Source organism: Lissotriton helveticus, chromosome 6, assembly GCF_964261635.1.
Source record: "Lissotriton helveticus chromosome 6, aLisHel1.1, whole genome shotgun sequence".
Taxonomy (NCBI): domain Eukaryota; kingdom Metazoa; phylum Chordata; class Amphibia; order Caudata; family Salamandridae; genus Lissotriton; species Lissotriton helveticus.
The window spans coordinates 1,321,051,982-1,321,072,792 of NC_136067.1; positions in this window are offsets into that span (position 1 = coordinate 1,321,051,982).

Sequence of the window (20,811 nt, forward strand, 5' to 3'; positions counted from 1 at the left end):
TTGAGATCTAGTGAACAAGCTCTGTTGCAGGTCCCGAGAGCAAAGAAGGCTAGACAGGGTGGTAGAACCCTTTCAATTGCCGGTCCAACGCTGTGGAACAGCCTCCCACTTTCTTCAAGACTTTGTAAGGAGTATCTCCCGTTCAGAAAACAGTTAAAAAGCTTTCTATTTCAAAACTAGTGTAAATTTTATATACTTACTGGTATACGCTGGAAGGTTGTCAAAGGCGCGGAGATACTCCTTTGGGAGGTGATCCTAGCGCGTTATAAACCCGCAAAATAAAAATAAAAAATAAATGCCTGCTGTACCTACTTTGTAAAGCGTTCTGATGTCTTCAGGTCAATGTTGGGCCATGTAATAGTCCTAAAAATACAATAAAAAAACAAATGCTGCCTAACACTTTATGTTCTCTGAGAAAAAGCCTTTCACTTAGGTGCCATAACTAGCAGGGGTGAGCTCAGCTCCCCTCATTGCAACGGTATTTAGCTAACATGGCACTGGAATACTAACTTAGTCGCTCTGCGCCAAATTAATGATTCAAAGTCTCCCATGCCCCCTTCTCAGCTGCAAATGTCCTACCCTTCATTGCTAATGATCTGCTTTGAGCTACTTGCTGAAATCTTATTCCAGAGAGTATCAAATGTTGGCTTCTGTGTCATCCTGGCAGGCGTTTAAGCTGAAAAAGACACCAGAGTAGTTAAAGTTGACAGTTCTGAAAGCACTTCTGCTGCTTGGTCCAGCAAACGTGAGTGCTCCGTACTTTGAAACAATCAATGTTGTCCTTGAAATAAGGTTTAGTGTTCCCTGAAAGTGCAGTGCCTCAGCCAACTGCAGCATTACCATGATCATTAACAACCTGAGGGCATATTATCAAGGAGGTAACGCCAAGTTAACAGTACTTCATCGCAGCCAAAGTTGCGATAAATTTATCACTGCATTCACAAGCTGGTGCTAACAGCCTATATCACCAGTTTACCTGTGATAACAGCCACAAAATAAAATCGCATTACTCCCGCAACTATCGCTAATGAGATGCAGAGAAGGTGTTCCAGTGCAAAAAGCAGCAACAACACCTGTCTGCAACATTCTCAATGACCAGCCAGATCGGTGATAAGATCCCAAAACTTGCAATAAGGCTCGATAGCAGAAGGAAATTAACACCTGCTCTGACCTGGGGTAAAGTCGGATGACAGCCTGCACCAGAAAAGGGAGCCCAGAGCCACACGTGAAGGGCAACAGATGCCATGAACCCACTGATCATGCAGGCCGGACACCCCAGAGGGCTACAACACCAACCGCCCCCACCCCCAGAACCCCCCCACGGACCAACATGAGGCAGCGCAGACAAAGACAGCGACCATCAGAAAACACACCAACCTCACAGACCCAACACCAGAGAATGACATCGCCCACTACAGGCTCAAAGGGACGACCATCCTCTGCATCCTGACCACCATTGCCCACAGGCTGACGGTACCAACACATCGGACAACCAACATCCCACCTCAGACAAAGCTGCTGGCCGGGCTGCACATGTTGGCCTCTGGTACCTTCCAACCAACAACTGCCAGAGTCGGAGGAATCTCACAGACAGCCCAATCCAAGTTCCTCACAATGGTCGTGGATGACATCATCAGATTTTTACCCCACTATCTATACTTTCCCCACACTGCGCAGGAACAGCTGGAGAACAAGCAAGGCGTCTACGCCATAGCTGGCTTCCCGCACGTGTTGGGGGCAATTGACTGCACACGTCCTACTTGTGCCCCCTGGCAACACTGCACACAATAACCACAACAGAAAGCACACATATTCCAACAATGTGCAGGCAATAGTGGACCATCGGTGAATCAGCGTTGACGACAACCACCCAGGCAGTGTGCATGATTCCTACATCTTCCGACGGTCCATCATCAACCAGCACTACCAGGTCGGCACCTACGGAAATGCACTGCTCATTGGCAAGCACCAAATGAAAACACCACACACCTCAACTCCAGATTCATGCAACTCACAACACTGGGAATGCACACATTACAAACTCACTTACAACATGCCAAACAACATGCCCACCCACCAGACACGACAGCACAACTTACTGTGGGAACCTGGGTCAGCCATGCACATAAGCCATCAACGACATGCAGTAGCGGTCGGTGGTGGGAGTGCTCCTGGGCGGTGACGTGGGGTGGGGGAGGGGCAGGGTGGGGGCAGTAAACGGCAAAATACGGCCAAATATAGGTAAGTAAACATATAAATACATAAAACAAATTTTGTTGCGCGCACTGCATCGCATTTGGCGATGCAGTGCGCACAACAACATTTGTTTTATTTATTTATATGTTTACTTACCTGCATTTGGTTCTATTCCGTAGTTTACTGCCCCCCACCCTGCCACTCCCCAACCCCACGTCACCGCCCGGAAGCATTCCCACCACCAACCGCTACTGACGGCATGGCACCTCAGCCACATGATAGCAGATTGTGGGAAGAAGTGGGGACCAGGCATGCGTGAAGGAGGCAAGTGACCGATGAATGAGAATGTACACAATGCCAAGTGTGGCGTGGATGAGATGGCCAGACTGCAGTATGCAGACCACACACATATCCATGTCGACATACACCGCTGGTGTTTGGAGTGTAGTGGACAGTGGATGGAACCATATCACCCCAGCCAGTGGGTCAGCTCGTGGAAATGTAGCTTGTTACGTCTGCCCTGTTTGCATGAGTGAAGAGGGCCTGGCGTACGCCGGGCCAGCGTAGGGGTGTGAAAAAAGCATGAAGCTCTGGGCGTGGTTCTCTTCCAGAATGCCCAACGTTTCTGCCAGGGCAGCGCCCCTCACCCTGCACGAGGCCGATGCCGTCGCCATGAGGGGTGTTGCCTGCGATCCTGTTCACCTGCTGCACTCTGGGCCGCTGGTCCCCAAACCAGTCTCATCTGCCAACACCGGCGTGTGTCGAAGAGGGCCCACCACGGGCCGGTGCATGCTCAAAGCCCAAGTGCTGCCACCCTGGCAGCCTCCTCAGACCATCACAGCCTCCGCGACACAGGCCCGCAGTACTCGTTTCTCGTTGACGTACTCCACCAGCATACACAGCGGACTAGTAGGTCACACATTTGGAACTGAGTCTTGATTACCCTATGGCAGAGAACATTATTTATGGCTGATTTTATGTCACTATGCTCCCTTCGATGTGGTGCCACCAAATCTGTATATAGCATTACAACCACACGTGTCTGTGGGCCCACGCGGACTACTACCCTCGGGCCACACTGCGTTCGAGTAGGTCACACATGTGGATCTGAGTCCTGATTTCTCAATGACAGAGTACATATCACTGCAAGGAGAGGTGTAAGTCAGTCAGGAGGAAAAAAGGATCATTGTTACAGAGGTGATCGAACACTACCAACAACTGCCCTGGTGTCACTAACTCTGTGCATCACGAGCCAACGACACATGGCTGTGGGCCACTGCTGACAGGTGCATCCGGCCTACACTGCGGTCGAGTAGGTCGCACATTTGGGACTGAGTCTTGATTTAGCAATGGCCGAGTTCATATCATTGAACCCGCATCATCGCAGACTGCATCCAATTTCAGTCCCGGTGCCACTAAGTCTGTTTCCCGACATTCATGGACATCCCCCGCATCCCTCTGCCACATTTACCTTGGACATCGATGAGGATCTGCTCAGTCCATGTGGCCCTACCTCAGTGCACTGCAAGTCACCATCCCATGGCGGTGTGCCTGTGCTAGCTGCTGTGCATCCTGGGCCACTAACTCTGAGCAGCTCAAGTCAGGGACCGTTTCTTCTGAAATATTGAATGGCCTCTGAGACAATTGGCCTTGGGGTCATCGACGCCATGTGTATGTGGCCCTGTGCTTTTTGGTGCCTCCTGCCTCAAATGCGGTCCACCAGGGCTCACACATCAAATCGAGTCCTGACCGGCCCGGACGTCGCATCACCGCAGGAGGCACACACCTCCACCAGGACCACCTCCAACTGCCAACTGCCAGAGTCGAAACAGTCGTACTGGCAGACAAACTAAGTTGCTCATACCTGTCGTAGATGCCATCATCTGCCTGATACCCTGCTCAGCACTCCAGGTGCCACTAACTCAGTGCACCGCAACCCATGAGCCGTTACGGATTGAGTTTTGTGCTGTGGAGAGGTTATGCAGCAATGTCACCTAAGGCAGTGTGGGAGACCTGGGAGATGATGAGGAAGATGATACAGGTGTAACACACCCCACTGCAGCTGCATCAGGTATATCCCGAAGGGACACAATCCTAGACAATTTCTTCACATGAGCGTGCTCAGCTCTAGTGCCCCAAACTCAGTGCACTGCCAGTCACGGACACTTCTGTTTGCATATTGGATGACCTCTGTACTTACTCTGGCTACCTTCATGATGCTCCGCAGTTGTCTCTGTTATGCTGGTGTTTTCAGTTTCCGTTTTAATGGTGTTCACTGTTCAAGTTGTTGCCAGCACCAACCACTCTGTTAGGGCTGGCTTACATTCACCACACACACATCCAGCACAGGTGTCACTGTACATGTGGCCCTGCCAATAAAGGGGCTGGGCACACGTGCCCGTAGTCAGTTCCACAAACTATCTACGTGTGTTGTGTGGTCATAATGTATGCATGAGGGCCCCGGGATCTACAACATTACATTGTGCTGTGTAGAGCGGACGCACACATGTCACCGCAGGCAGCGGGTTAGACCTTGGACATGTAGCTTTGTAGTCACCTACCTCATACATAAGAGGAGTGGACTGGGCTGTCATACGCAGGTCCAGCATGGGTGTGTGAATGATAATTGCATGCCTCTAAGCATGGTGCAGTACTGGAAATGTGCAAATACATGTGCCTCTGTCGCAGTGTGGGTCTCCTTTGTGGGGTGTAGGTGGTCCCTGAGGGGAATTAGACACCCACGTATGTGATCTAGTTCGGCTTCCATGGGTCCTGACCCCATCTGCACCTGTTCTTCAACCTCCTTTTGGTATTTTGACACCTGGCATTTGAATGCCATGTAATGTAAATGTAAATGTAGTATACTTGTAAAGCGCACAGCTGCCCCAGCAACGGGGCGTCCCGGCGCTGTATAACTCTGGGGAACCCGTCCTGGCTTTCCCTGTGGGATGGTCCCTGCAGGGAGTCCCCAAGGTGGAGCCAGGCATCCCCGGAATTGGTGGGGCCGTTGTGGAGATTAGGCAAGCTAATGCCCAGAGTTGCCGAGTGTGATCCCTGATTAGAGTAAGCACCGAAGCGAGAATTATCGAGTCCGCTGACCAAGGTCCACGACCCTGCCGCGTCGGGAATCGAACCCTGGTCCCGGGCCGACTTCTGCTCTCGGGTCTGCCGCCTCTAACCAGTGAGCCACACTACTCCTGCACTGTGTGCTCGCTGAAGTGTTGGGAGCCAGCGGTACTGGCGGGTGCCTCCTTCTGTGTGGTCTGTGCAGGGGCTGGGTTCTCCTCTATGTAGCTTGGCTGCCCTGGTCCTGGTGGTGGGTTGCCTGGGAAGTCCATGAGCTGTTGTAGGGCGTCAGTGTCGAAGGTGTGGTGGTCCTCTCCAGCATCACTGATGAGTTGTCTGCTCTGCTCTGCTGGAGGTGTTGTTTGTTCCTCTGCAATGTGAAGGGCATATGCATGTTGACATTGTGTTGACATGTATGTTGGTGCATTGTTCTTGTTTACATGCAGGCTGTATGACAATGTACATTGTGACTGTTTGGGAGGTGCTGGATTTTGATGCTGGACAGTGGACATTTTGGACTACATGACGGATGTGAGGTTGTATGCGTACATTTCCATCTCACAGTTTCCTGCTCTGTTGGATGTAGTTGGCCTGTTCCTGTGCATGTGCGGAAACAGTTGTGTCCTCCATTCTGCAGTGTCGGAGTTGCACGTTTTACCACATTGTCATCAGTGTGGATGTGCTGTTACTGCTATGAGTGTTTGCTGCAGTGTGCCACAGGGATCAGGGACATGATCCTGTGTCATTGTGGGTGGTGCAGTGTGCTACACATTGTTATGCATGTGTGCCATTGTGCCCATCTTCCCCCGGTCCCCCAGCCCCTGGCCGTTACTTACCCAGTTGATGTTGTGTCAGGTCCTCTCAAGCTGTGTCCGGACTCCCAATTTCTTGCACCGTGTTCACACTAATGACTGTGGCCTCCATTTCCTCCAGCTCCTCCTGTGGTGCTGGACTCCCACCTTCTGTCGCAGTTGCTGCCTTCCTGTTGGCAGTGGGCTTGTGCTTGGTTTTGCTTTTTACATCATGCCAACGCCCCTCGCCTCCTCTATTGAACTCCTCAACACTCCGTCTGCATTCACTTTAGTTTAATTTTGGGTCAGTTGATGGTAGCTTTCTGTCATCTCCGTGACTCTGATCTGGTTTTCCTGTGGACTGCACCCCGTCTTCCTCTCCCTCTTCTCCTTGGTCTTCCCCGACCCCGTTGTTCTTTGCTGGTGGTCTATGGGGCTTGTGGGGTTCGCATTGACTTCTGCACTCGGTCCATGGTGCTACGCACTTTGAATTCTTTTTGATGTGTTCTTTTTGTTGCTTTTATAGTGCATTTTCCAGAATGACGTGTGGGATTTGCAGACCTGTAGCTGGTTTTCTCTGCTTTTTGCATTGCGATTGGCCGCAGCGCAACTTTTTTTGCGTTCGTGTTTCGCATTACTGCGGCATCGCGTTGACTTTATCGCAGACATTTGACGCGTTGTTGTGGGTCTATCAAATGGTACCTCTGTGTTGTCAACACAGCGTTATTTTCCCACGATAGACAGCGATATGAAGTTGCGTTAAGCTAATTTTGCGGTAATTGTCACACATTCTTGCAAATATCCCCCTGTTCTTTAAAGCCTAGAGGCCTCAATTCTAGATAAGAGTATACGCTGCAAGTACATGAATAGGCGGTAAGAACTACATCTGCATTGAGGGGTTTCAAAATGGCACACTTTGTAGTCGTCCTTTCAGCTCATGCAATACAGCACAAGCCAGACCTCAACATTGGATATGAAGGTCGGTCTTCTTTCAAGTCTCACTGCCCAATGGTCTTTTCAAGGAACCACCCCTCTCTCCTGCAGCACAATCTGGAGGGGTGGAATTGTAGTGCTAAATACAAGCTGGAGGGGTGGAATTATAGTGGTAAATACAATCTGGAGGGGTTAACTTGTGTGGTAGAACAATCTGGAGGGATGGAATTGTAGTGATAGGCACAATCTGGACAGATGGAATTGTGTGGTAGGAGCAATCTGGAGGGGTGGAGATTTAGTGGTAGTCACTTCAATGTCCAGCTGTCTGTATTGGAAACGTTTTTTCAGGTGTGACAGAGGAGCAACAATTGTGGGACAGCGGCAAGCAGATATCATTATCAGGACAGAGGACAGGCGGAAGTCTTGGAAAAATAATCTAATAATTTGTCCTCCGACTGTGTTTTACACTCGACTACAATACAGGCCCCTCTATAACATACGCAAAGCACTGCAAAGCTGCTATTCTTATGGTTTGACACGATGGCATTATGGCCTGGAAATTGAAAGACACAAGATAAACAAAAAGAATAAATTCTACTGAATTTGCAGCATGACGCTAATGTGATTCCTCCTCCCCATTCAAATTCTGAGCTGCATCATCAGGTCACTTTCGATCTGACCCCAAAGTTATACCTGTGTCCCAATAACCCCAGGGCAGCAGACGGATTGTAGTAGCCTGAGTTCCCAAGCTCTCGCCACCATCCCTACAGTGCCTTGATGAGAAAAATTAGGCAAGCTTAACAATAAATTCACTTGCCATTTCGCAAACACGGCAAGACGTAAACTACCAATGTATATCTCTCTCATATTTCCAGCCATTTCTTCTCCTAACTTATGTTTTATAACTATTACGGTCCTTTTAAAATTATATTTGCCCCTTTGACCTAAACACAAACCACGTTACATAAAATCAATTTCTTTTGGATTGTTAATCGATAACGCATCTGACATGCCAAGTTACATAAAATCAAATTCTATTAAATCGTTCATTGAAAAAACATTTCACCTATTGATCCTCAATAAAAGCACCAGTGGACTAATAGATTGCCCATGGTTGTAAACTATTTTACAAAACTGTCACAAAATAGAGTCGATTTGTTATGCCAATAAACAAATAGCTATGAGGATGCATACATTGGTGGTATAGATTTTGCTCTCCATGTATGACCAGAGAGTCCTCAGAGGCAAACAAAATATGGGGTTTCCCCTGTGGTCTTGCACAATGCGAATTGTATTGCAAATTGTTAGAAATATATTTTCAAAGATTTCACCTTGTCATGAAATCTGTAGTTTGTTCTTTAAGTGATCTAAACGTTGCACTGGAAAAAAGTACCTCACATTGATTTTGGAACTGGTAGTGGGGTTGCTACCCTCAATTAAACATAATTAAAATCACATGAATGATCAATAATCCATGCATCGTGCATGGAAATCGGATATCAACAAATATTTATAATTTGCTCATCAGCAAGTAAAGTGGCTTGATCTGTTTTGATCATATTAAAATCTTTGTTTCTATCGCACTTCGGAATTATAAAACTGCTAATGTTTTGAAATATTCGTACAGTTAATTTACAGGTATTTAAATGTGTGCTAGAAAGAAAAACTAAAACCCGAGAAAAACTAAAACCCGACAGCATTTTCTTTCACACATCTGGTATCTGAGCAACCTTGTTAAATAGCTCACTTTACAAAATCCTCTAACTTTCAGTCAGAAAAAGAATAGTAAACAAACACTAATCAAAATGTTAAAAGAATACGCAGCAAATTGACATAGCCTGATACTTGACCCCTTTCTTTGAACATAGCAAATATAAAATGTAAAAACAGCATTTACCCCCTAAACCCCACTGCACCCCCCCCCCCCCCCCCAGGGCTGACCTCTTTTTTGGGGCTATTTGGGGTTGTTAAAGCTTACGGCACCATAATTATTTCCACATAAGGGTTCCCCAAAATGATTGTCTTTTTTTCCAATGTCTGGGGGATTCTAAAAAGTATCCACGGCTTGTGGATTCCCTTGGAGGGGAGGAGCGAATGGAGAAAATAGGCAAAATATAGCTAATCTTTGATGTTTTGGGGAACAGTTGGAAAAAAGTGTTCTGGATAAAAGTGTTTGTTTCTTCCCTAAAAATGGCATAAACAAACGGTTTGCTATAATAAAGTCACTATCTTCCAGCTTTCAGCTACATGCAGAGCTGAATATAAAAGAAATATTTTAATACCATTTTTGGCCTTTTCAAAGAGGAAGCACATTATTTCAATTTTTGTGCTCTCAACCTACTTCCAGTTTGTGGTAGAAACCTGTGTGAAACGCATAGTTGATGCAGAAACACTATAGATTTCTGTAAAGTAGATACAATTTCAAATTCAGTAAGGGGTCATATATGTAGTAGATCCCGCAAGGATTTTACAAAAAGACACTAAGGGCCCGATGTAGGTAGTACTTATTTACCGATTTTTAATTACCGAATTTTACCGATTCGGTAATTAAGAATCGGTAAATAAGAAGGGGGGGTATGTAGGAACATCCAGATGTTCCATTTACCGAATCGGTAAATATCTGTATTTACCGATTCGGTAAATACCGACCGGTAATGCTCCATTCATTCCTATGGGCTTTGAAGCCCATAGGAATGAATGGGGCAATACCGGTCGGTATTTACCGAATCGGTAAATACCGATTTTGACAAGGGTGCAGGGGGTGTCACTTTGACACCCTCTAGCACCCCCAAAAAAGGTTTGGGGGCCATGTGGCAGGCATACCTGCCCTAAGGGCAGGTCTGCCTGTCATATGGCACAGGTGTGCATGCACACATGTGCATGCACACCTGAATCGGTATTTTAACATCAAATTGAATTTGATGCTAAAATACCGAATCGGTAAGGCTTGTGGGACTCAGAAGAGTCCCACCTACATACCAAATTTACCTAATCGGTAGAAATACCGATTTGGTATTTTACAGAATCGGTAAATTTACCGATCGGTAAATTTACCGATTCTGTAAAATATGTGTCCCTACATACCAAAGCTCAAATACCGGTCGGTAACGGCCGAAAATACCGATTTTCGGCCGTTACCGACCGACCTACATCGGGCCCATAGGTCCTTATTATGAATTTGGCGGTGCGGGGGAATGACCGCCCGCTCCCGCAATGCCAAACCTGTGTAGAAATTGCCCATCAGATCACAAGTTTCTCCTGTCTGGTGGGCGGTTCTTTGGCATTCTTAGGGGGGTGCCTAGGAAATAGGCACCTTAATGGAAATGTCAATGCCAAGGAGACACTGGAGTGCATGCACACAGGGGGGCACATGTTGTGCCCACCTGTGCATCCACATGGTTGAGGCATCATAGGGCCCTTTAGGCCTCACTGCCACTCTTTTCAAAGTGGCCTCACTACCATAAAAATTGTGGTGGTGAGGAAAATCAAAATATGCTTGACGGGCCGCCGAGGCCCCGCCAAGCATATTACAGGTTCAAGACCGCTGTGCCACCGCCAGGGATCTCTGATCCCTGATGCTTGCGGTGGTCCCAGGACAGCCTGACCACCCTGGTCTGAATAGGGCAGTCAAAAGACTGCCACAGCCTTGTCCCATGAGTCTGGTTGTCCATGGACCGTTAGACCCGTAATAAGCCCCTAACTATTGAAATAAAGAAGACCTGAAAATGAGTAGGAAAGAATTCCATTCGTAATGTTTTCATTTGATACGTTTTCTCCCAATAACCGATTTACAAAAGCAATATTCTATCTGCTGGGCCTTTCTGGTTGCGGGGATATATAGGGTTTGCAGGTTTTCCAAGAGCCCAAGGTTCCCAAAGCCAACAACTGAGTTGCATTGTACAAAACGTTTTCATTGTGTACCGAGTGTAGACCAATTGTTATGGTGAAATATGTAGAATGAAAATCCTATGTATTTCTGAAATGGGCACAAGATATGGAGTTTGGTGGACATCTTTGAATTTGTCGGTACTTGTACTAGCATATGATTTAGAGAGCATTTTTCAAAATGTCTTCTTTCTTACAAACTGGTTTTCATTTGGAAGGCGAAAATGCAACAAAATCCAATAAGTAATAACAAATATCCTGCTATTCTATGACCCAACAGGTCTTCTGATAAACTTGGTGCCCCACTTGTGCAGGTTGGACTGGTGCCTACAACAGGAAACATCCCAAAATGCAACATAGATGCATCACATTTTTCCACTCAACCTGTCCCATTTTTTGCAAAGTGTGTAGCTGTGTATTCTGGGCCCTAGCTCATCCAGCACCTAAGGAAACCTAGCAAACCTGTACAATATTAAAAACTAGACACCTAAGGAAATCCAGGATGGAGTGACTTACGTGGCTCTCATCAGGTTATTTTACCCAGAATCCCTTGCAAACCTCAAACTTTGACTGAAAAAACACATTTTGCTCACATTTCTGTGATAGAAAAATCTGGAATCTGTGGGGAGACACAACTTTCCTTCCACCCAGCATTCCCTTAAGCCTTCTAATATAAATGGTACTACAGTTGTGTCGGTAGGCCTGGTTCTCCCAAAAGATCACTACCCAAAATGTAACATGGATACATCATATTTTTCCACTCAAAGCTGACCCATTATTTGTAAGGTGGGTGGCTGCGGATTTTGGGCCCTCACTGAGGCGGCACCTAGGAAAGCCTAGCAAAGCTGCTCATTTTTGCAAACTAGACAACTAGGCAAGTCCAGGCTGGTGTGTCCTGTGTGGATTCCATGAGGTTGTTTTGCCCATAATGCCATGCAAACCTCAAACATTCCCATAAAGGACACATTTTCCTTTCATTTCTGTGATAGAAACTTCTGGAATCCGCAGGACTCCACAAAATCCATACCTTCCAACATTACCCCACATCCTGCATTAGCCCATCCTCGGCAGCCCCCTCTCCTTAATATCTCTATATTTAAATAACCCCGGTGCCTAACAGGCTTTCTGCCTCCCGGGGGTAGAGGGCAGATCAGGAGTTCAAACCAGGGGGACAGAAAGAATTTTGTCCCATTTAGGATGGGGGCATGGCCATGCCCATGTTGGGCAGCCCAACCTTTCTTTTTGTTTAAACAAAGAATTCCCTGGCATCTAGTGGGCGTTTTTCTCCTCTGGGGGGCAGATTGGAAGAAATTACCCCCATCTGCCCTGATTTATTTGGGGTGGTGGCATGGCCATGCTTATGATGGGTGGCCCCTAACACTCTTTTGTAAAGAAAATAATTTCCTGACATCTAGTTAGCTTTCTGCCCCCAGGGGGGCAGATTGGGAATAATTGCCCTGAATGCCCCCCCGGGAGGGGCTAAAATACTAAAATAATTTATTTTAAATAAGATAATTTATGAAGGGGGGCACTGGTCAGAGTTACCACTAAAAAGGAGAGATTCTCCCCTTTCCAACGACACCTCTCCCAAAAAAATCAGTGTTAGGGGGACTGAGATAGCCTCCAGAGAAATGATTCAGCTAAAGTAAAACATGTCCTTCAGCTCGTTTTACTTTCAGTTTTGTATCTAATGAAATCAGCACAATATGCACGCTGATCATCAATACACTTAAAAGAAAAAGCTCAGTCTGCTTGTCAAGCTTTTCCCAAGGAGCCAAGCTTCAGAAGAATAAAAGGAAATCGCCTGATGCCAAGCACCAGAGGGCCCTATCTAACCATCCCTAGTGTTGGCCAATCTCTGACACTCGCCCTGGGTAGGGTGTGCGGGTGTTGCCCATTGGCTGTCACCCACAGCAAAGAGGTTAAATGCATCATTAGTGCTCACTCTCCTTCTGCAATCCAGCTTGTTTATTTTAGAGGTGCTGCTGTAGCACCCTGAACCTCTACTTCCTGTACTTCCTGTGCATTTGGTACCTCACTTTCGGAGTTTTGCCAAAAGGAGAGAAATCATGTTTTATTATGAACACTAATTTTGAGAGCTGGATTGCAACTGCAACACGTTTCCATTAAAAGTGACCTGTTCACATCAGATCTATAGGTCTATCCAGTCATTTGTCCAGAGTGTATTAAAACGATAAACTGATAATGATTTTCAGGCATGAAAATGTACTTGCAAAACCTGAAGCTGTTGTTCCCTTTATAGACAAAAATGTATGATTTAAAAAGCCTGTGCTCTTTCACTATACCAAGGTTTTTACCTAAATTTTAAAAGTTTCCTTTGCTGGGAGACCTATCAAGATAGGAGCGTAACATAGGCTCCTGAAGATAAAGATCAGAGACAGAACCAATGGTCTGAGTGAAAATAATGTTCTGTTTTTTTATTTTTTTTATTGACAACGATAATTCCTCCAGATTGAGCATTAAGGAACAAAATAAGAGTAGAATTACATTTAAGTACATACATTGAAAATATAAGTGTATACTAGATACCCCTATTTATGAATAAAATATTTCCATATTTGTTCGAATATGGGCATTGAGCGTATGGATCTGTTTTAGCCAATGCGAGCTCTTTTTTTATATATCTGACAAAGAGCCAGCATTTTTGAAAGAGTAGTAGGTTTAGGACTGATCCATCCCCTCGCAATACAAAGATGAGCAGTTACTAATACAATAGTCAGAAAGCGCATTATAGCAATATTATCATGCTTCTTAGTCCCCAGAATGACCTCCTTAGTAGTAAAAAACAAATCCGATCCAAGACATTGGCCAGCAAAATACGTAACCCGCTCCCAAAAGTCTAGTAGACTAGGACACGTATGGAACATATGGAGAATATCTGCTGCCCTCTGACCACATTTAGAGAAGCATGTCTTGTCTCCAACCCCAGTAGTAGATCTTCGTAGAGGTTGTTGCCACCCACAGATTTTCTCCGGTGTATAATAAAACATGCATATTGTTCGAAACTGTTGCAGTTTGCGGCTGACAGAGAATACAGAACTCTCCAAAGTATCCAATGCAAATGTAATTTCGGATATATCAGTAATTTCCGACTCCATTTACGAGCTAAATGACTAATATCTGATTCCCTTAAATCGGACAACTGCAAATAGATAAAGCTTATCCTAGCTTTAAGGGAAAGATTTAAATAGTGAGACAGTAATGGATGAGAGCATGGGTTCTGAAAGGATTGCCATTTAATAAGATAGTCTCGGATTTGTAAATATTTAAAGAAAGATTGGAAGGGAAGTTCAAAAGATCGTTGTAAGTCCAAAAAAGTTAAAAGACCACTATGATCAAACAACTGACCTAATCTTTCAATCCCACAATTTGACCAGCTACATGCTGTAGAGTCATGGAATATATCCAGGAGATATGGATTATTCCACAAATTAAAGTATTCATGATTAATGAGGTCTTCAAAGGAAAGCTTTGAATAGTTTAACATTTTGTTCCATATGCGGACCATATCCCTGATAGTCTTGAATCGGGCTCTTTTGTAATAGTTGGGGTCATTAACCCTAAATAGAAACATCTTAGAATATGTTCTGTTTTCTGCATAAAAGAAAAACAGAAATTAAAGCCAAGCGTAAATGCATAAATTGCCTATCATAGTCTGATAAAATGAAAGTAAAAATGATTAGACGAATGTAGAACTGCTTCCAAGTGAGAACAAAATGCCAAAAAAGCCATTGTGTTAACCCCAGCACTACTTTCAGAGGTCTGTGTTGCCTAGTGCTTAATGCTCAATGTATATAGCATGCATTCCCAGGCCTGACATTTTTAAACAGGTGATGGTTATTGTTCATACTTAGTAATGATTTTAACGAGATATACTTTTACTGTGCTAAAATCTGAGAAAGGTTTTATGATGAGGACGATTGTGATTATCTGGATCTTCTCCCAACAATGAAATGCAAATACAGGAATCATCGGATTTGGGACGAGGTCCGTGCTCGGGCCCAGGCCCAGGCATTGACATTGGCGCTTATGTTGGTGAAACACATCCTGCCCATTCTGCTGGCAATACGGGTGGCACTGAAGAGGACTCTTCTTCCTCAACTATCACTGCCCTTACTCCTGGTGTTTCTATAAATTCAAGCGATCAAAGGCAAGATACTAATGATGAACCTACTCTATCTGCTATCTTTCAATTACTCCACGATCAGAGAACGGAGATGCTACATAGCTTTAGCCAAGCCAGAGCTGATAGTAGTCTGATACAACAGGACTTATCTGAGGTAGTGACCAAAGTAACTGGACTTACTCAAGAAATAACGGAACTGTAAAAGCGCTTGGCGACCACAGAAGACACTGTCGCAGTGTTAGTATCCATGATAGAGACACACAAAATCTAAATTATGTCTCTTAAAAATAAGGTATAGGACCTTGAAAACAGACAATGAGGGAATAACTTACGGTTGTTTGGAATTCCTGAGGGAAAAGAGGGTGCAGATCCTAGAGCCTATGTGGACCAGCTTTTTCAGAAATCTTTTCCAAATCTTTCTGACTGGGACTGGGATTCCCAGATCCAGCGGGCCCATAGGCTTCCTTTGTTCCTTAATCAAGAAGCGCGAGCCAGCTGACGACATCCCCAACCTTTGACTATTTATTTTGGGAATTGTTTGCTTAGGCAGGCAGTTGTCTTTCGAGCTCGACACTGCTCATCCAATTCATACCCTTTCTCCGTGAGGTCAGATCTTTGTAAGGAAACTATGGAGCGCCGATGGAATCTACGTCAGCTGATTGATCCTATGAAAGCCACGGGCACGCAAGTATTTCTTCAAGAACCCGCTAGACTTAAAGCTATTTGTGGTGGTCACACTTGGATTTTCCACTCAGTCAAAGAGGCGCAGCTTACTCTTGATAAATGAAAGTCTCCAAAACAACCAGCTCCTTAAGACTTTATATTTACTGAATGTATATCTTTGATAATGCTTATGCTAGTTTGAAGGAATCAATGTTATCAATATGCTCTAGTGGGGCTTTTCTCTTTTTCTAAAAAAGGGGTAGGCTTCTTTCTCTATGCAATATACCTTAAAGAATTATACGGTGTGCTAAGGGTGGAGCGGGTAGCACTCGGGGTGGTGCAAGTTCACGCTGGCTGTCAGGTCCATCGAGAGCCTGGATGGGGGTGATTTTTTTCCCCAAGGAACAGGGTGGGATGGGAGGGGGGTCCCCCAGATCTGGCTAGTGCGGGACTGGTTGGGGCTAGGGGAGCTGGGGGTGGGGGAGTTAAGCAGAAAATATTGGAAGGAGTAAGCAGAAAGAATATGTCTGATTTAATACTCTATATTTGTAATGACATATACAGCATGGAACGCTATGAATGCCTGATGTATCTTATTTTACTTAAAAATTATATTAAAGGGACCACAGCTCTTTGGCCCTGGGCCCTTGTTATGAGTCAAGTATTATAATAATGGGTATTATAAACTGTTTATGTTGAAACGTAGCTGGCTTGAATTCAGCAAATAAGCGATAGTTGGTACGGGCGGAAATTCACAATTATAAACCTCATATTGCTGCATTGGTTGAAACGCAACTGGGGCACAAAGACAGACATTTACCTAAACAATTGGACTATAAGATAGTTGCTTGTACATCTCAGTCAGTCTCTATCAGAGGGGTTGCTATTTTAGCTGATAAATGGCTAGACTACACTTTGCTCAGAGCTTCTTATGACAACCGAGGCAGGTGAATAATTGTGCAGTTACTTATCAACGGTCACAAATATGTACTATGTATTATCTATGGACCTAATACTGATGATCCATCCATTTTTGAGACTTTCACCATGGAGCATCTTGATTGGCAGGGAGACTTAATAATTATGGGCGATTTAAATTGTACTATGAATCCTAGTATTGATTCGACAAATCGAGGAGCTTCGGTCAGAATGAGGAAGTTTAGGGCGACTATTGTAGAACTGGCTAGGCTACACTGTTTGAAAGATGTCTGGCGGACACTGTGTCCTTCATTGCCCGGCTATATATATTATAGTGCGCTACACTGATCATATTCAAGAATCAATATGTTTTTTACTTGTGATTCCCTTCTTAAAAGTGCTAGATGTGAAGTCTGCCCTAAAATTGTTTCAGATCACAATCCCTTACTTTTGACTCTAACACTTTGCTCATCTGTCAAACCAGTCCGCCAATTCTCTTTTCCCCGCAATTTGCTGAAAGACAAAGAGTATAAAATGTTTATGCTGGAATGTATTAGTAATTTTATACAGGACAATGAAAGCTCTGCTTCTCTTTTTTTTGTTTGAGATTCACTTATGGCTTATATAAGGGGTGCTACTCAGCAATATGTTTTAAGACAGAATCGAATACAAAATCAGGTAAATAAGGATACTAGAGATGCTATTCGACAATTAAAAGTAGCACACGCAGATGAAATTATGAAATGCACTTTTCAACACTTCGTAGCTCCCACACATTCTCAAACATACCTTCTTTTAATTGAAAAACATTCAACATTAAATCGATATATAAAAGAAAGAACGGCTGCAAATTATATTAGACCTAATATTTTGAGATAGAGCAAAGCAAAGCCTATAATCATACGTTCCTCGTTTCAAGCATTCAGATCAGTTACTCAAAGTATCATATACATTCAATTGACACCCAAGAATGCCCACTATTTATACCCTCCCTAAAGTACACAAAAGAATGCAGGACCCGCCTGGGAGATCTATAATATCTGGTTGTGGTTCCTTATTCGAACCACTGTGTAAATATATAGACGTTTTTCTCAGACCACTGGCTGAAAACACTACCACATACATCAGGGACACAATGCAAACTATACAACTGGTGGACCAGTGTCCATATGATCACAGCACTCATCTGCTGGCCACCATGGACATCATATCACTATATACCAACATCCCACAGGATGATGCCCTGAAATATATGGAATGGGCCCTTAACCAAGGCCCAGCTCCCCATAATGTACCTACAAAGATCATTATAGAACTGCTCACTATTGCCATGACAAAGAACTACTTCTGTTTTCTAGGCCAACATTACGTCCAAACCAAGGGTGTGGCGATGGGGGCAAGTTTTGCCCCCAATCTGGCGATCATTTTTATGGCTGCATTTGAACAGGCACACATGTTGAATGACTCCAATTCATAAGCTGAATGCGTGGAGCTGTGGCGTCGCTATATCAACGACGTGCTCATCATATAGAAAGGTGATGAGGAAACGCTCAATAAATTTCATATTTGGCTGAACTCCTGTTCACCAGACATTCAGTTTACTCTCGAGTATAAGAGATCCAAAATACATTTTTTGGACATAACTATAAACGCCGAGGATGACACATTGCACACAGGCCTGTTTAGAAAAAGCAGGGAGCGTAATACGCTCCTACGCTACTCCAGCCACCACCCACGCAACCTCAGGGATAACCTCCCCTTTGGGCAATTCCTGAGGTTGCGGAGGAACTGCTCCAAAAAGAGGACTTTTTTGCAGAATCAGCTGGCCTCATGGCACGCTTGATCGAAAGGGTATACCCGAATCGACTATTGAAACAGGCACGAAGCGAGCGTGGCATAATCATAGAGAATATCTTCTGGAACCCAAAAACAGAACGAAGGACAGTAGCAATACAGTCAAAAAGATTATCAACGAGCATTGGCACTTGGTATCAGATGAACTTGGCAATGCTCCACCTCCATTACATGCTTTCAAAAAAGCAAAAAACGTGAGAGACCATGTAGTCATGTCACTACTACCGCCAAACCCCACCATTGGCCAGACGGTGTTGTGGGGGATCCCACCGATCAAAGAACACACTAAGTGTGGGCAGTGTAAGGCATGCCCTATGGTAAAAGAAACCACACGATTTACACACAATGACCGCACATATGAGCTCCAGGGACACAGTAACTGTAACACTGCAGGAGTCATATATGCAATCATTTGCCCATGCAACTTTTTGTACATAGGGCAAACCATTCAGAAAGCCAAGTGCCGCATATTGCAGCACTGCAGCCATATCATTTGCCAAACCCCGGGGGCACCCCGGTTGACCATTTCACAAGATTCGGACACAAACCGGAAAGTATCAGATGGTGGGTGATAGAGAATGTCAAACCTAACCCCAGAGGCGGCGACTTTAATAACATTCTGAGCATCCGTGAATGCCGTTTCATACACATGTTTGACACCATCAGACATGGACTGAATGAATATGAGGAACTTAGCAAGCAGGTTTCTATCTTGAATAACGGTTAACCCGCCTCCAGCGGATAAAGTAGTACCCGAGTGAGAGGGATAGCATCCATATGTCTGACAATCACCTCCTGCATGCAACATTGGTCGCGCAAATTGGGTGGGACTCGATGAGACTGCCTACCGACTCACACTCCCTAATTCACTGACCGAACATCTGAGCCACTATGCACGTAGGTACACCCATTAGTATATCGCAGGAGTATGCCCTTTGATGCTTATTGTGAATTTTACTCTTGTGTGCACATGACAAAACACGCGAATTGCTACTCCAGATGTTTCAATTACTGTATCCATAGTGTAAATTGTAATGTAACTAGCCATATATGAAAACTGCCTGATATGTATCACAAATCATGTTTTCTGATATATCATACCTATGCTGAGATCACTTGTGAAAGATATTCCATACACGCTAAATACTGTCCAGCTGTCATTTCACTGTTCATAACTTTTCTTGATGCCTCTTTACTTATGACTTCTGAAACCAAATGTAGCACCTAATGCCGACCCAGCTGATCAATGCACCCCAAACCCATTGGTCTGGCTGGCACCATACTGCAGTTTGATGCAGTTATGTGGATAAATTGTCTCAGATGCATGGAAATTAATGTAGCTCTGAACTTTGATAAGCCATTATAACTGCAGGGGTAAATGCTTTGCCCCTTGAATGTAATCCCCACCGCGGTTCATTTTTCACTATGAGCCACAATTACTATTTTAGTTTAAGATGACCCCCAAGCCGATCTTTTATAATAGGTGCACTTCCATTCTAAACCATGCCCTCAATATAATAACCTCAATCCATTTCCACGGTCACTGTGCGATGACTTCCTTGCACACTAACGGAGTCTCCGGTGTAGTCTTTTTTCACTTGTTAATCATCGGACCGGGAATGACATGCACCCATGTCAGGGAGACGTATATCTACGTCCTCGCTGTCAGACGGGGATCTTGATTGATCCGGATGCGCCGAGCTAAGACGCGCGCTTTCCCAGGTAAGAGAATTCCGTCTCTAGACATTTAACCCTGTGAGATGTGTTACGGAGGCCCACCTTCTTAAGCAGATGCCGCTAACCCTGACTTTTCTTCCAGCTGTGACCCCTCCGGCACGCTCGAAGGAAGAGTCATTCTTCCTCGCACTCGGGGTAAGTACACACCCCTTAGACCTCTCGAACCAGACATAATTCCGGCCTTGGTTGTAACGGCAGTTCCTCTCTCACCCCAGATGAGGCAGCAGCCATCCTGAGAGAATCCTAATTTCCAATACTGGTGACTAGTCTGTACCCAGGCAGTGACTCCAAGCACCCTCAATAGAAGAGGACAACACCCTTCCGTCGCATGGGGTAAGTTGCCTACACAATCCCTTGACTAATGATATGATTAACCTTGCCTGCGCAGACTGCTATATTTTAATGACACCCCCTCCCCACACAGTGTAGGACGCTGCCACTGAGGGGTCCTATGGGCTTCAAGATTCACCTCTGGAGCTATCTGATGATGCCCGCATCAAGTATTGACTACACTGACTGCCCTGATCGTCCACGGGGTGAGTCTCTGAGAGTGATTCACTAGCACAGTCCTTTCATTAAATTAATGCAACTTTCCCACAACCCTGACACTCCATTTATGTT